Source organism: Camellia sinensis, chromosome 1, assembly GCF_055761805.1.
Source record: "Camellia sinensis isolate YWXY chromosome 1, ASM5576180v1, whole genome shotgun sequence".
Lineage (NCBI taxonomy): Eukaryota > Viridiplantae > Streptophyta > Magnoliopsida > Ericales > Theaceae > Camellia > Camellia sinensis.
The window spans coordinates 249,974,876-249,990,190 of record NC_138961.1 but is presented as its reverse complement, the minus strand read 5'-3'; positions in this window follow the sequence as shown (position 1 = coordinate 249,990,190).

The window sequence follows — 15,315 nt, the reverse complement described above, 5'->3', positions numbered from 1 at the left end:
GTGATTGCAGTTAGTCAATGGTTCTTTTATTTATTTATTTATTTATTTTATTATGAGAAAAATGTGATGCGATTGTAGTTTGTTCAATGGTTCTTTTTTTTTAATGTGATTTAATCTTTTATTTACTGTTTTAATGGTTTTCTTTTTAATTATTTATGGAAAAAAAATAATTGTAGTTAGATAGCATAAAAATATTTGTGATTTGATTTGATTTGATTTTTTTTTATTTGGTTTTTAAAGTACCAATTATTGATAATGATTAGATTGTATTTTGAAAAAAAAAATTGTAATTAATTTTTTTAACTTACTGTGTTTTTTGAAAAAAATTTGTAAGTGATTGTAGTTTGTTCAATGCTCTAAATAATCTCAATTTGAATTTCTAAATTTTTTATTAAAAAAAAAAGCTCAACATTTATTGATTTGGTCAAAATCCTCTGATCAACATTTATTAACTTTTTTCAATCTATATGTCTTTCCACATGCCTGCATTTATTGATTTGGTCAAAATTCCTTGATCAGCATTTAAAATCCTCTCATACAAAAAATTATAGATACAATCTGTGTATAGTTACTACAGCACCCTTTTCAACTTCTCTCATACACTATGATTAGTGATAAGATTGTTAAATTATTTTTATAAAAAATCTTAAAAAAACATAATTTATATATTAAAAAAAATCTAAAACAAATATAAATATTTATAATTATCTCGTGCATAGCACGGGTGATAAGCTAGTATATATTAAGAAAAATGGGGTTTCTAACCCCCCAAGTCATGTGGGAGTTTCAATATCTCAATCTAAATTTCATAATTTTTTATTTTTTAAAAAAAAAACATTAGCATTTATTAACTTCTCCCCAACCCCCAAGTATAAAAAAAATTATTTGAAAAGTCTAAACACATACGATTATTATCCCTCATAATAACACTTTAATATATTAAGAACAATCATAAAAAAAAATTCCGTGAAAAGTCCAACACATATGATTATTATCAAAATATAACAATTTAATATAATATTTAAAAAAAATATTTAAAAATCACAATTCACGTATATAGAAATAATTGTGAAGTACATATGAATTCCTTGAAAAATCCAACACATGATTATTATCCCTCATAATAACATTTTAATGCATTAAGAACAAGCATGAAAAAAAATTCATTGAAAAGTCCATCACATATAAATTCCTTGAAAAGTCCTACACATATGATTAGTATCAAAATATTAAATTTTAATATAGTATAAAAAAAAAGAAAAAAAAAAAAGACAAAGTGGTGAAACATAACCCGTGCATTGCACGAGTGATATGCTAGTATATATTAAGTAAAATGGGGTTTTTAACCCTAAGCCTCGTCGGAGTTCTAATATCCCAATCTAAATTTTTTGATTTTTTAATTTTTTTTAAAAAAATTTATCATTTATTAACTTCTCCCAACCCCCAAGTCTTACCCTCATAATAACACTTTAATGCAATAAGAAGAAGCATAGTTTTTTTTTTTTGAAATCTAACGCATATGAATTCTTTGAAGGCAGTGGCTTTGGTCCAGTCCAAGATCAGACTGGACTGTGCTGTTGGGCCCGTGGGAGCCTACCACGGGTCCCGTTTTGATAATCCGAGCCGTTCAATGTGTAGAATTCGTCGAGTACTATATGCTTGTAAAAAATCATGTTGATCGGATATCGATAGCTATATGAACAAAACAGTTTTTTATCAATCGTTAATTGTTTCACCGTCCATTTTTTTTATACAAAACTGATTTGATCACATAGCTATTGATATCCGATCAACGTGATTTTTTACAGGCATGTAGTACTCGACAAATTCTACACATTGACGGTTCGAATTATCAAAACGGGCCCAAAAAATAAGGCCCCATGGGGCGAACTGGACGGGTCCAGCCTTGATCTCAACTTGATACAAGCTGGACCCTTCTTTGAAAAGTCCCAACACATCTATACTATATACTATATACTAAGCAAAAAGGGGTTTTTAACCCCAAGCCTTGTGGGAGCTCCAATCTCCCAATCTAAATTTTCTGATTTTTTAATTTAAAAAAAAAAAACCTTAGCATTTATTAACTTCTCCCAACCCCAAATCTTACCCTCATAATAACACTTTAATACATTAAGAACAAACATAAAAAAAATTATTTGAAATCCAATACATATGAACTTTTTGAAAATTCCCAACACATGATTATTATCTCTCATAATAACACTTTAATGCATTAAGCATAAAAAAAAAATTCTTGAAAAGTCCAACACATATGATTATTATCAAAATATTAAACTTTAATATAATATAATAATAATAAAAAAAACATTTAATTCCTTGAAACATCTAACACATATCTATACTTACTATATATTAAGCAAAATGGGATTTTAACCCCAACCCTTGTGGGAGCTCCAATCTTCCAATATAAATTCAAAAATGCTAGAGGCCCAAAAAATTCTACCAAAAGTTTTACCAAATGTCTCACATGGGTGTGGGACCCACATTTAATAACTTCTCCCAACCCCCAAGTCTTACCCTCATAATAACACTTTAATGCATTAAGAACAAACATAAAAAAAATTATTTGAAATCCGATACATATGAATTTTTTGAAAAGTCCCAACACATATGATTATTATCCCTCATAATAACATTTTAATGCATTAAGAATAAACATAATTTTTTAAAAAAAAAAATCCAACACATATGATTATTATCAAAATAGTAAACTTTAATATAATATAATTAAAAAAAACATTTAATTCCTTGAAAAGTCTAATACATATGATTATTATCAAAATATTAAACTTTAATATCATATGAAAAAGGAAAAAAAGAAAACATTTAAAAATCACAATTCACACATATAGATAACTAGCCTATCACCCGTGCTATGCACGGGATAATTATAGATATTTATATTTGTTTTAGATTTTTTTTAATATATAAATTATGTTTTTTAAGATTTTTTATAAAAATAATTTAACAATCTTATCACTAACTATAGTGTATGAGAGAAGTTGAAAAGAGTACTGCAGTAACTATACACGGATTGTATCTTTAATTATTTGTATGAGAGGATTTTAAATGCTGATCAGAGAATTTTGATCAAATCAATAAATGCAAGCATATGGAAAGACATGTGGATTAAAAAAATTAATAAATGCTAAATTTCTTGAAAAGTTCAACACATATGATTATTATCAAAATATAAAACTTTAATATAATATAATAAAAAAAAGATATTTAATTCATTGAAAAGTCTAACATATATGATTATTATCAAAATATTAAATTTTAATATAATATTAAAAAAAGGAAAAAAAGAATACATTTTTTTTTATAAAAAAAAAGACATTTAAAAATCGCAATTCACATATATAGATAACTAGCCTATCACCCGTGCTATGCACGGGATAATTATAGATATTTATATTTGTTTTAGATTTTTTTTAATATATAAATTATGTTTTTTAAGATTTTTTATAAAATTAATTTAACAATCTTATCACTAACCATAGTGTATGGGAGAAGTTGAAAAGGGTACTGCAGTAACTATACACGGATTGTATCTATAATTATTTGTATGAGAGGATTTTAAATGCTGATCAGAAAATTTTGATCAAATCAATAAATGCAAACATATGGAAAGACATGTGAATTGAAAAAAGTTAATAAATGCTAAATTTCTTGAAAAGTTCAACACATATGATTATTATCAAAATATAAAACTTTAATATAATATAATAAAAAAAAGACATTTAATTCATTGAAAAGTCTAACATATATGATTATTATCAAAATATTAAACTTTAATATAATATTAAAAAAAAGAAAAAAAAAGACATTTTTTTAAAAAAATAATAATTAAAAATCACAATTCACATATATAGATAATTGTAAACACAATCCATGTATAGCACGGGTGATCTGCTAGTATGATTATTATCCCTCATAATAACACTTTAATGCATTAAGAACAAGTATAAAAAAAAAATCTTAAAAAATTCAACACATATCATTATTATCAAAATATTAAATTTTAATATAATATAAAAAAAACACATTTAAAAATCGCAACTCACATATATAGATAATTGTAAATATATTAAGGAAAATGGAGTTTCTAAACCCCAAACCTTGTGGGAGTTCCAATCTTCCAATCTTAATTTTCTAAATTTTTTATTTAAAAAAAAAAGAACCGCAACATTTATTGATTTAGTCAAAATTCTCTGATCAGCATTTATTGACTTTTTTCAATCCACATGTCTGCATATATTGATTTGGTCAAAATCCCTGACTAGCATTTAAAATCCCCTCATACAAATAATTATAGATACAGTCCGTGCATAGTTACTGTAGTAGCCTTTTTAATTTATCCTGTACACTATGGTTAATGATAAGATTGTTAAATTATTTTTATAAAAAATCTTAAAAAACATAATTTATATATTAAAAAAAATTAAAACAAATATAAATTTTTATAATTATCCCGTGCATAGCACGGGTGATAGGCTAATTTTTTATAACAACAATGCTACATCTATTAAATTTGGATTCATCCTAATTATTTCAATTTATATATGTCAATCATCTGGACGGTCACTTAGCTAGTCATCTAAAAGCATTTCTAACGGTTGAACAAAATTTTCATTAAATTTGAGTAAAAAAAAGGCATTTGGCTCAATCTGATAGCAATCACTTCAACGGTGTATTGTAACTTTCATCAAAATGTACCAGACGTCTGGGGGGACGACCTGCCCGTCGACTGGAAAAAGCAAAATCTGTACAAGAATTTTCAAGCTTGAGGGTCATCCGAGTGGTGGACCCCGGGGTCGACCTCTCAGTGTAAAATCTGTACAAAATTTTGCGCAAAATTGATCATCCGACGGGTCATCCGATTGGTCATCAAGTGGGTCATTCGGTAGTTAAAATACAATGGTAATGAATAGTATTTTGGTGAAAGACCCAGCGTATTCTCAGTTTGATGAAAGTTTTGTTCCGTTCTCATTTTGATATCAATTTGGTGAAACTATTAGAGTGAAAAAAAAAGGGTGAGTTTTTCATCAAATTTTAAAATTTGATGTAAGATTTAATGCACCGTCAGAGATGGCCTAATAGCATGTCAATTATCATGGTCACCTAATAGGATATGATTATCAAGGTAAATGATGATTGACATACCTATAGACAAAGATAATAAGTGGATAAGAATGACTCTAATTGTTTGTACGACTTATATAATTTGGATATTCGGACAATTTTAAATACGAGGAATAAATCATTTTTATTTTTATACTTTTTTTTGGAAAATTGTATTCAAGTTGAAACAAAATAATATTTTATTGAGAATTTTTTGCAAAAAAAATTGTGTTTTATGTCATAATTTTTATTATATAGGACACATATTTATTTTACATTAAAAATATATAATTATTTTAATTTATTCTTATTTAAAAAATTGTTCGAGAATTGATTTTTTTAAGAGTTTTTGAATTTTAACGAAAAGACATCTAAAAGATTATGAGATGTTTTGAGAAGTTAGTTAAAAGTTGATTTTTTTATTTTATTTTTTTCTTTTTATAAATAAAAAAAATATGAGAGATAATATGACAAAAAAATAAATTAAAAGCTAGCTTGCCAAATGAACCGTATAGAAAGTTGGTTGACTTTTTCTAATAAATTTTTTAATCAGTTTCCAAACGTGTCCTAAATGTCTTAGGATTGTTTTGGAAAGTGGGGGAAAAAAAAAAAAAAAACTTTTTACGTAGGTCTCGTTTGGCAAGAGGTTTTTTAGTTAAAAAGTCAAAAAATCAACAACCTATACTACAAAGTCAAAAATTTTATTTTTTCTCTATTTTTTGCACATCTTTTCATAAAAAGTTAAAGAGTTATCCAAAACATACTAGTTTTTTTTACATCGTATTTAGCTAAAAAGCCAAAAAAATTACTAAAAAAATGTATTTCCAAACGAGGCCTTAATATAAAAATAGATATAAAAAATAAAAATAAAAAATTCAAAAGAGGATAAGTATCAAATAAAATATTTTTGCTTTAGTACATTTATATCAAACAGTATATTATTGTAGTTGTATTTTTTTGGGGTATAAATTGAGGTAATTATATTTCCACCCTCCTAATAAACTCAGGGCAAATCTTTTTTCAACACATATCCCTATTAATTTAATTATTAAGTAATTATCTCAACCCACATCCTTAAAATTACAAATAAATCCTTCACTCATATACACACATTTTACCCTCAAAATACACACACTTTAATTTCCACCCATTCTCGTGAAGACCAAAGTGACCCCAATTTACATTTGTACTTCAAACAGGAAGGAAGAAGAAGAAGTTCAAACAGGAAACCAAAAAAAAAAAAAAAAAACTGTACTTTTCTCACCTCCATTGAAGATTTCAAGAGCTCCATTGAATATCTACTAAACACTGTTGAAAACCATGTTTAAGGTAAGAAATCTTTCAGTTTTATTATTACATTTATCATTTTGTTATTAGATTGACAATTTTCGGATCTCTCTTCACTCTATTGGCATGAAAGTATGTTTGTGCGGTAGCTGGAAGTGCTTGGCACTAGGTTTCCGAATATATGTGTTTCATTCGGAACTTGATTTCCGAATATTATGCATAATTTCGTCCATTAAGTTCCGAAAAAAATTCATAACTTAGTAGTTAAACCTCCAAATCAATTCTCTCTCCCTTTCTCTCTGTGCAACTTTTGCCCCCACCATGGCTGCTTCTGATAAGAGAGAAGAAGCACAAGAACAAGAGAAGACAATCCCTGTATTCACTGTCCTCAAGAACAACACTATCCTCAAGAACATCTTCCTCCTCGACAACCCACCTTCAGTTCCTGATCCCAAACCCTTCAATCCCCTAAAAAATAGCGACCAAGTTTAAGAATTCAAGGAAACCTTGCTAGTTGAACGACACCCAGATTGCAATATTATGTTAGAGCACCCCAGCAAAGTGACTACAAAAGAAAAATTATGATTTAATTTTTTTTGTTTCAAAAAGTGTACATTGAGATATTTTTATTTCTAAAAGATGTGTATAAAGAATTTGTATATATAATATTAGGAGTGTTGATCAATAGCTATTATAGTAATTTTTAATTAGGATATAATTGTGATTAATCTAATTTTTCTTTAATTGTGTTCACTGAGTTCATTAGAGTGGTGGAAATAGAATTTCCCTATAAATTGGCCCTTAATAAAATATGGACAATTACCGTTAGTTCCACGGTTGGGCCGGCCTCTTATTCTTGGGCTCGCCCCAATTTTTTAAACTTTCAAACAATATAGCTCGTCCAATAAAAATTTAGGCCTTGTTTGATTTGGCTTTGCAAAAAAGATTTTGAAGAAATTTTTTTGAAATTTTGTTTGATTTGTAATTTTTCTCAAAAAAATTTTAAAATGACTTTCTTTCTCATACACATCAATCAATCACTTTTTTTCTATTCTCTCTATTTTTCAATCCTTTTTTCTCTCACATACATTCACTCAATTGCAACAAAATATCAAATCATCTCAAACTCCCAAACGTCAAAACTAGTTTCAAAATATATAACCAAACAAATTACAAAAATTTCTAAATTCTCTTCTTAAAATATTTTTTTAAAACTTATTTTAAACTATCAATTAGAATTGTGCATAAACAATTTAGAGTTTTTTTTTTTTTTTTTTTTTTAAGTCTGATGATCAAAAAACATATTAAATAAGATGCCACTTTCTTGTGCACAATAATGAAAATAATAAATAAATAAAAATCTTAAACCGTTATAAGTCTCACAAATATTTATTTAACCGAAATATCTTTATTTTACATAAATAACTTGCATAGTGTGTCAAATGGATTCCTTTTTTTGTCTCGAAATTTTAAAATTTTAAAACTTTTTGTTCTACATGTCAATTTTTTTTTATCAAATTTATATGTTTTGAATTTTTTTGATGAAATATATATCAAGCAAATTCTATATTAACTATAAAAAAATTCCCTATAAAAAAAAAACTATAAAATTTTGAAGCGGAAATACAAATTTAATGATAGAAGATTGAAATTTTTTCTCATTTTGAAAACAATAGTTTCCCAAATAAAAATAAAAAAGAAATTTCGTAACTGTTACAAAAATCAATGACCTTTCTATTTTTTAATAAAATTTCAACTATGCAAAAAATTGTGAATTTTATAAAATTCTACACAATAATTGTGAAAAAACACAGTTACTCAAATAAAATTGTGAATTTTTATAGTTAAAGAGATATTAATCTAGTAAATGTCAAATCTCCCTAGTTTTTTACATGATTTCATATCCATTATGATATTGTCTGATATGTCTCAATGGGTAGATTAAAAAACAATATATATATAACGATGGGTAATGATAAGAATATCAAATTTTTTATTAAATAAATAATTAAATGTCTTACATGAATGTGGCACATCAATGTGAGACATTTAGACACTTATGTGAGACGTTTAGTTATTTATTTGGTAGAAAATTTAGAATTTATAACATTTTCTATAACGATTGCATGCCATGAAAATTATGACATTTCCAAATTTGAAGCAAATAAAAAATTAACTAACTTAACAGCTGAACAACACCCTTGGCCTCTTTTGGGAACAAGCTAATTTAGTAACTTTTTGATTATTTGGCTAAAATATGAGGTAAAAAAAACTAATATGTTTGGGATGACTTTTTGACTTTTTACGAAAAGATGTGCAAAAAGTAGAGAGAAAAGAGAATTTTTGATTTTTTTGTATGAATTATTGACTTTTTGACTAATTTAATAATTTTTTAGCTAAAAAAGTGGATTCCCAAACGATGCCAAAATTAGTTGATGGGGGTGCACTTCATTGAGGGGCAAAATTGTCTGAATCTGCACTAACCATTGGCTCCATTGTGTAAAGATTATTTGGCACCTAAGTTAAGCAATTTGAAAGTCATGGCCACTTTCAAGCATTATTTTTGTTCTATTCTATACCCCACTGCCATTGATCATGTCACCTGTTTTTCTTTTTCTTTTTTTTCTTTTTTATTTTTTTTAAAACTCTTGTAAGCACCAATGCCTACCCAAAAATGAAAAAATAAACTAATTTATTTTAAATTGCCAAAAAGGAAAATATTGGGAAATGAAGATTTATAGTAAGTCAACAATTTAAATTCAAGATGGGTAATGTAAAAGTATAGAAAATGCAAGTATCAAAATAACATCGTTTGGAAACATGTAAAAAATAAATCAATACGGAAATAAGTAGAACAATGTATAAACAATTGAAACATAAAATGATTATTAAAAAAAAATGACAAGAATTGGGTAATTGAAAATGTATTAATTATATATTATGTATTATGAGAGGTAAATTACGAGTTACGAATCATGTGTTGTCAAGCAAGGCTAGAAGGTGGAGCTGAAATACCATTTGGTTAAGCTAAAATACCATGGGTAGACCAGCATAAGTCAATTCAGACACCAAGCTAGTAATAGGTTCATATGGACAATCTAACCAGTCACGTTCCACATGTAGACTAATTCACTTATAGAAATTCATAAACGCATGACACAATTTTATATAAAACAAAATAATAACGAGTGTCAAAAATCTTTCAATTACTTAAACGGTCATGATTTGAGACTATATAAACAAGCCAAACCAATCTAACAAGGTACACACCAACTTACACTCAAGCTACATCTTTTTTTTAAAAAAAATTGTGTATATTTGGGCCTCGTTTGGTATGTGTTTGTTTTAGTTTAAAAGTAAAAAAATTACTAAAACAACCAAAAAAATCATAACCTGTACAAAAAAAGTCAAACATATTTTTTTCTCTCAATTTTTTATATATCTTTTCGTAAAAAAATAAAAAGTCATTTCAAATATACTAATTTTTTTAATCTCATATTTTAGCCAATAAACCAAAAAGTTAATAAGAAATGTTTTGAAAAGATAGTTAAAAGTTACTTTTTGACCATTTCCCAAAATGAGCCTAAAGTATCCTACTCTCAAATGAGACCTTAATCCACTACTTTAAGCTCATTTTGAAAAGTGGGTTAAAAGTCACTTCTCAACTTTTAACCTGCTTTCTTCTTTCATAAAAAAAAAAGCCAAAAAACAGTTTTTAATAATCTTTTCAAAATACCCCGGTCTTGTTTGGGATAAATTAAAAAAACCAAAAACTAAAAAAGTTACTAAAAAAAAAAACAAAAAAGTTTATACTATTCAAGGATAGCTTGTGGGAAAAGCCACTAGAGCAAAATTATTATTTTACCATTTGAATTCAGGCCTCGTTTGGGAACAGGCTAATTTAGTAACTTTTTAGCTATTTGGCTAAAAAGGTAAGTAAAAAAAACTTGTATGTTTGGAATGATTTTTTGGCTAAAAAGATGTGCAAAAAGTATAAATAAAAGAGAATCTTTGACTTTTTTGTATGAGTTATTGTCTTTTTGGCTAATTTAATAACTTTTTGACTAATTGGCTAAAAAAGTAAGTCCCCAAACAGGGCCTCTCAATTACCTAAAAAGTCAAAAAGTCAATAGGGTAAAATTGTCATTTTAATTTTATTACAATATTTTATTACACATTTTTTGGTAAAAATTTTAAAAGTTATTCCAAACATATATTTTTTTTTTCCTTGTATTTTTTTAACAAAAAATTCAAAACATGTACTTATATAGCAGGAGTGTTTGGTGTGGATTATAAGCCGTGATTATAACTTATTTTAATTTAAAAATCTGTGTCAAATTATTTGGTACAACTTCTATTTATAATTTTTTAGATATAAATAACTTAAATAAACTAAGAAAAATTAATTATTTAAGAATCAAAAAATAGATACTTTTAATTTATATTTTTTAATTATTAATTTTTAATTTATAATAAACTGCACCAAATAACATCATCTCAAACAACTACTGACTTAGGCATTCAAAAGTCTCGTAACTGACCATTAACTAGAATATGACTGACCTTTTAACTATAATTATTATTTTTTTGAGTATTTTTCGAACTATCCAACTTTTGTATCATAAGGCCAAGTTTGGGTAATTTAAAAAAAGTTAAAAAGTCAAAAAGTTACTCAAAAAGTTAAAAAGTCATCATTATTCACCAAAAGTCAACAATTACGGCTGCACAATTCCCAATTCTAATTTTCTCCTACAAACTAATTTTTATAATTTTTTATTACACATTTTTCCATAAAAAGTAAAAAAGTTAACCCAAACATTTATATTTTCAACCTCAACTTTTTAGTCTAAAAAGACAAAAAATGCACTTATTTAGTCTTCCCAAACTTGGCCTAAGTAATCCGACGCTATTGGTGTGATATGTTTTTATTAATTTAAAACACATCTAAATAATTTAGGGTATTTGGATCTGAGGACATACTATTATTAAATAATTAGATTAATATAGTTAAAAAGTTAATAAAAAAATAATTATTCTATCTATTTTTTGTACATGTCATTTTCCTAAAAAATAAAACAATCAACTAAGCAACAATTCCAAAAACAACTAATTGATTAAAACTTAAGGGAAATTCTAATAAACACATTTTTAAAAATGGTATACCATACACACTATTAGTTATACAATTTTTTTAGAGTACTGCTGTTAGCACTTACCAAAATTCTTTGGACTCCCCATTTCTTTGGACCTCAGCCCTAAATCCTAAATTTTAATAATATTTTTTTAGACACCCCACTTATTACCAAATCTACCCATATTCATAATATTTTCATAATGAAATGCACACCCACCTGAATCTATTCCAACATTAACCTTAGCCTAAATCCACAAATAAATGCATGCAATTCACACCCCCAGCCACATCCACTCTCTGCCTCCCTCTCTTCTCTCTCTCTCTCTTCATCGGTGATGTCTTTTCTCTTTCTCTCTCAAAACCCCTTTTGTTTAGATGAGAAAGTGAAGATTTTTCTCTCTTTTCTCTTTCTTTTCTCTCTCTCTCTTTCTCTCTCAGAACCCTTTCAAAATCCTAGCTTTTCTCTCTCTTTTTTCTCTCCAACATTAAGCACATCTAAAAAGTGGTTCCTGAAAACACAATGCATTTACTTGTGGGGTTGGCGTTCTTCGTCGATTGGGATTTTGATGACGTGGGCCTCTTTGGAATTTGTCATTGATTGGGAAATTCAGATGAGAAAGTGAAGATTGATATGAATTGTAAGAATAGAAAATAATGTATATATATGAAAAACCAATCTCCATAATATTTTCAGAATAAAAAACTAATCTCCATATTTTCACAATGAAATGTACACCCACCCAATTTGTTCACCACTGTGTAGCCGAAAAAATGTATTTTGTTCAGAACTATTTTGTCGAACAATAATGATCCTGTCAGCACTGTACGTCCGAACAAAATTTGTTTATCACTGTATAACTTGAATCCATTCCAATTCACAATTTAAAGTAACATGCATTAAATCATTTCAAAATACATAACTTAAATCCATTCCAATTCACTTTTTCCATTCTAAAAGTTAGTTTAACAAAGAAAATTACATAACTGACTATCTGTATTAATGTTCGGAACCTATATATTGAATGAAAGGATTATGTTCAGTACTGTATTACCGAACATAATTCTAACAGTTAGCAAACCAGTACCGAACAGCTCGAACGAAACAGGAACGACCGAAAACAACTGAGAATGTTAATACAAGACAGATAAATGACCAAGAATGTTGTCCTCGTCTTCCATTGCTCTATACAGTGAAATAAGTGATGAAGTATACGTTATACTTGAAGCAAAACTTTCAAGTTCAATAGCGTTGATGATGGTGATGAAGATGACACATTCAAGATTTAAGATGATTATGAAAAATAATAGATTTAGGATTTATGTTAGTTGGTTATGAAAAGTAATAGGTTTAGGGTTTACAAATACGGAATACGTATAGTTGGAGTTGGAGGTGGGGGTAGGGGTGGGGGTGGGTGTCCAATATTATAGAGTATTAGTTCTTATTGATATGTGAGTGTTCTATTTAATAATGTCTTTTAATGTAATTTTACTTTAGGGCATAATTGTAATATAAAAAAAATTATAAAATGGGGGGTCCAAAGAATTCTGGTAGGTGCTAATAGCAGCACTCTTTTTTTATTTAGTTATGACATTTTTTTTTTTTACTCAAAAAATTAAAATTATGACATTTTTTTTTAAAAAGGTGCATATGCTGCACACTTACAGGCAACCTTTGTTTTACAGATTAAATTGGATGAGATTGTTAGTCAGGGAATAGTTAATAAGGATATTGTTAATATGAGAATTGTTGGTGAAGAGATTAAGTGAAAGTGTGTTTGTTTTAATGATAGTGTGAGAATGATTAGTAATGAGATTGTTAAATTATTTTTATATAAAATAATAAAAAAAATATTTATACATTAAAAAAATTATAAAACAAGTATATATATACAAATAATAGGCTATACTTGGGAGTAAAAAATAAAAAAATAAAAAATAGCACTATTCCGATCAATCGAACAGACGACCAGATACACTATCATCCCCAAATTATTTTTTCAATCCCACCTCTCTCATAGCTATACTAATCCGATCACTAATTGGGCCAAGTTTGTTTTGCGGTTTAAGTGACCAGATTAGACTATCATGGTTGTGGGTCCCACCCACAGCATGTTTGGTAGTGAAATGTGAGGCCGAATTGATAGTCAAAGGGGCTTAGTAATCCCCTCAATAGTGAGATTAGCTTGATTGAGTTTTGGGTGAGATTAGAAAAATAGTGAAGGGATTTAGTCTATTTTATATAAAAAATTTATTTTTTATTTTTATCAAGTGCACCGGTTTGTTTAATATTTGTTAATATAAAAATATTTTATTTATTTATTTTATATAAAAATAAGCTAGCGATCTCATTATTAGCCATATCCTATACTATCATCAAAATAAATACATTTTTACTTAATCTTCTCACTAACAATCTCCGCATTAACAATATCTTCACTAACCATACTCTCATTAATAATCTCATACAACTTAATCCGCCAAATAAACGTGGCTTTGGAGTGCTAGTCTAGGAGCTCTAAAAGTGAATCAAACATGAGATTTTGGATTTAAGCTCATGTTTGTTTAGCAGGTTAGGTTGGATGAGATTGTTGGTGAGAGGGTGGTTAGTGAAGAAATTGTTAATATGAGGATTGTTAGTGAGGAGATAAGTAAAAGTGTTTTTATTTTGATAATAGTATGAGAGATGATTAGTGATAGGACTATTAAATTATTTTTATATAAAATGAATAAATAATTTATTTTTATATTAAAAAAATAAAACAAATATTAAAACAAACGTGTGCACTTGGTAAAAAAAATTAAAATTAAATTTTTTTATATAAAATAAACTTAATCCCCTTATTATTTTTCTAATTCCACAAAAAACTCAGCCAAACTAATCTCCTATTGAGGGGGGATTACTAAGCCCATTGGACTATTAACCCGCCATTTCATTTCACTACCAAATATGCTATAAATGAGACGCACAACCATAACAATCCAATTCAACCACTAAAACCGCGAAACAAATATGGCTTAACAGCCATCTTAGAGCATCTGCAGTAGAACCCCTAAATCATTTCCTTACCTATTTTAAGGGTTGGAGCTTCCTTTATAAAACCCCATTAGCTCCCTTATAAACCATCCTAAATTAATATCTGCAACTCATATCTGACAGTGGTATGAGTGATCTGGGCAAAACTTATTTCGCCGGTTATCCACCCGAATGTCTCGCCGGTCGACCTCCTAGACATGTGACCGGTCGACCTTAACTATGTGTTGTGTGCAAAAAATAGATCTTACTAATTCCTAACCTTAATATTTTACATCTTTCAATATGATTTTGCAAAATGTACTCTCTCTCTCTTCTCTCCACTTCTAAACCTCCACACACCCATGGAAAAAGAGTTTATGCTTGTGCTTGCATCCAAGCATTCTAATTTGGCATGACAGCCGACACTATACCCTCTGTTGGGTTGCTTTTAGATACTTGTAAGGATTGAGGAGTTGCTTCAATCTGTTCTTCTGGCAATGGCAGGTATTTAATCTGTTCTACAGAAAGTAGAGCTCTAAATTAGTAGATTTTTCTGTGATCATTCCATAGTTGTGAATCTGTTTAGATCATTTTTCTATGATCATTCCATAGCTGTTAGGGTTGTTTGGGGTGTCCTAAATAATTTTTTGTTTTTTTGGATTAAAAAATTGAAGAAGAAAATATGGATGTTTAGGTTAACTTTTTGACTTTTTATGGAAAAATATGTAATAAAAAA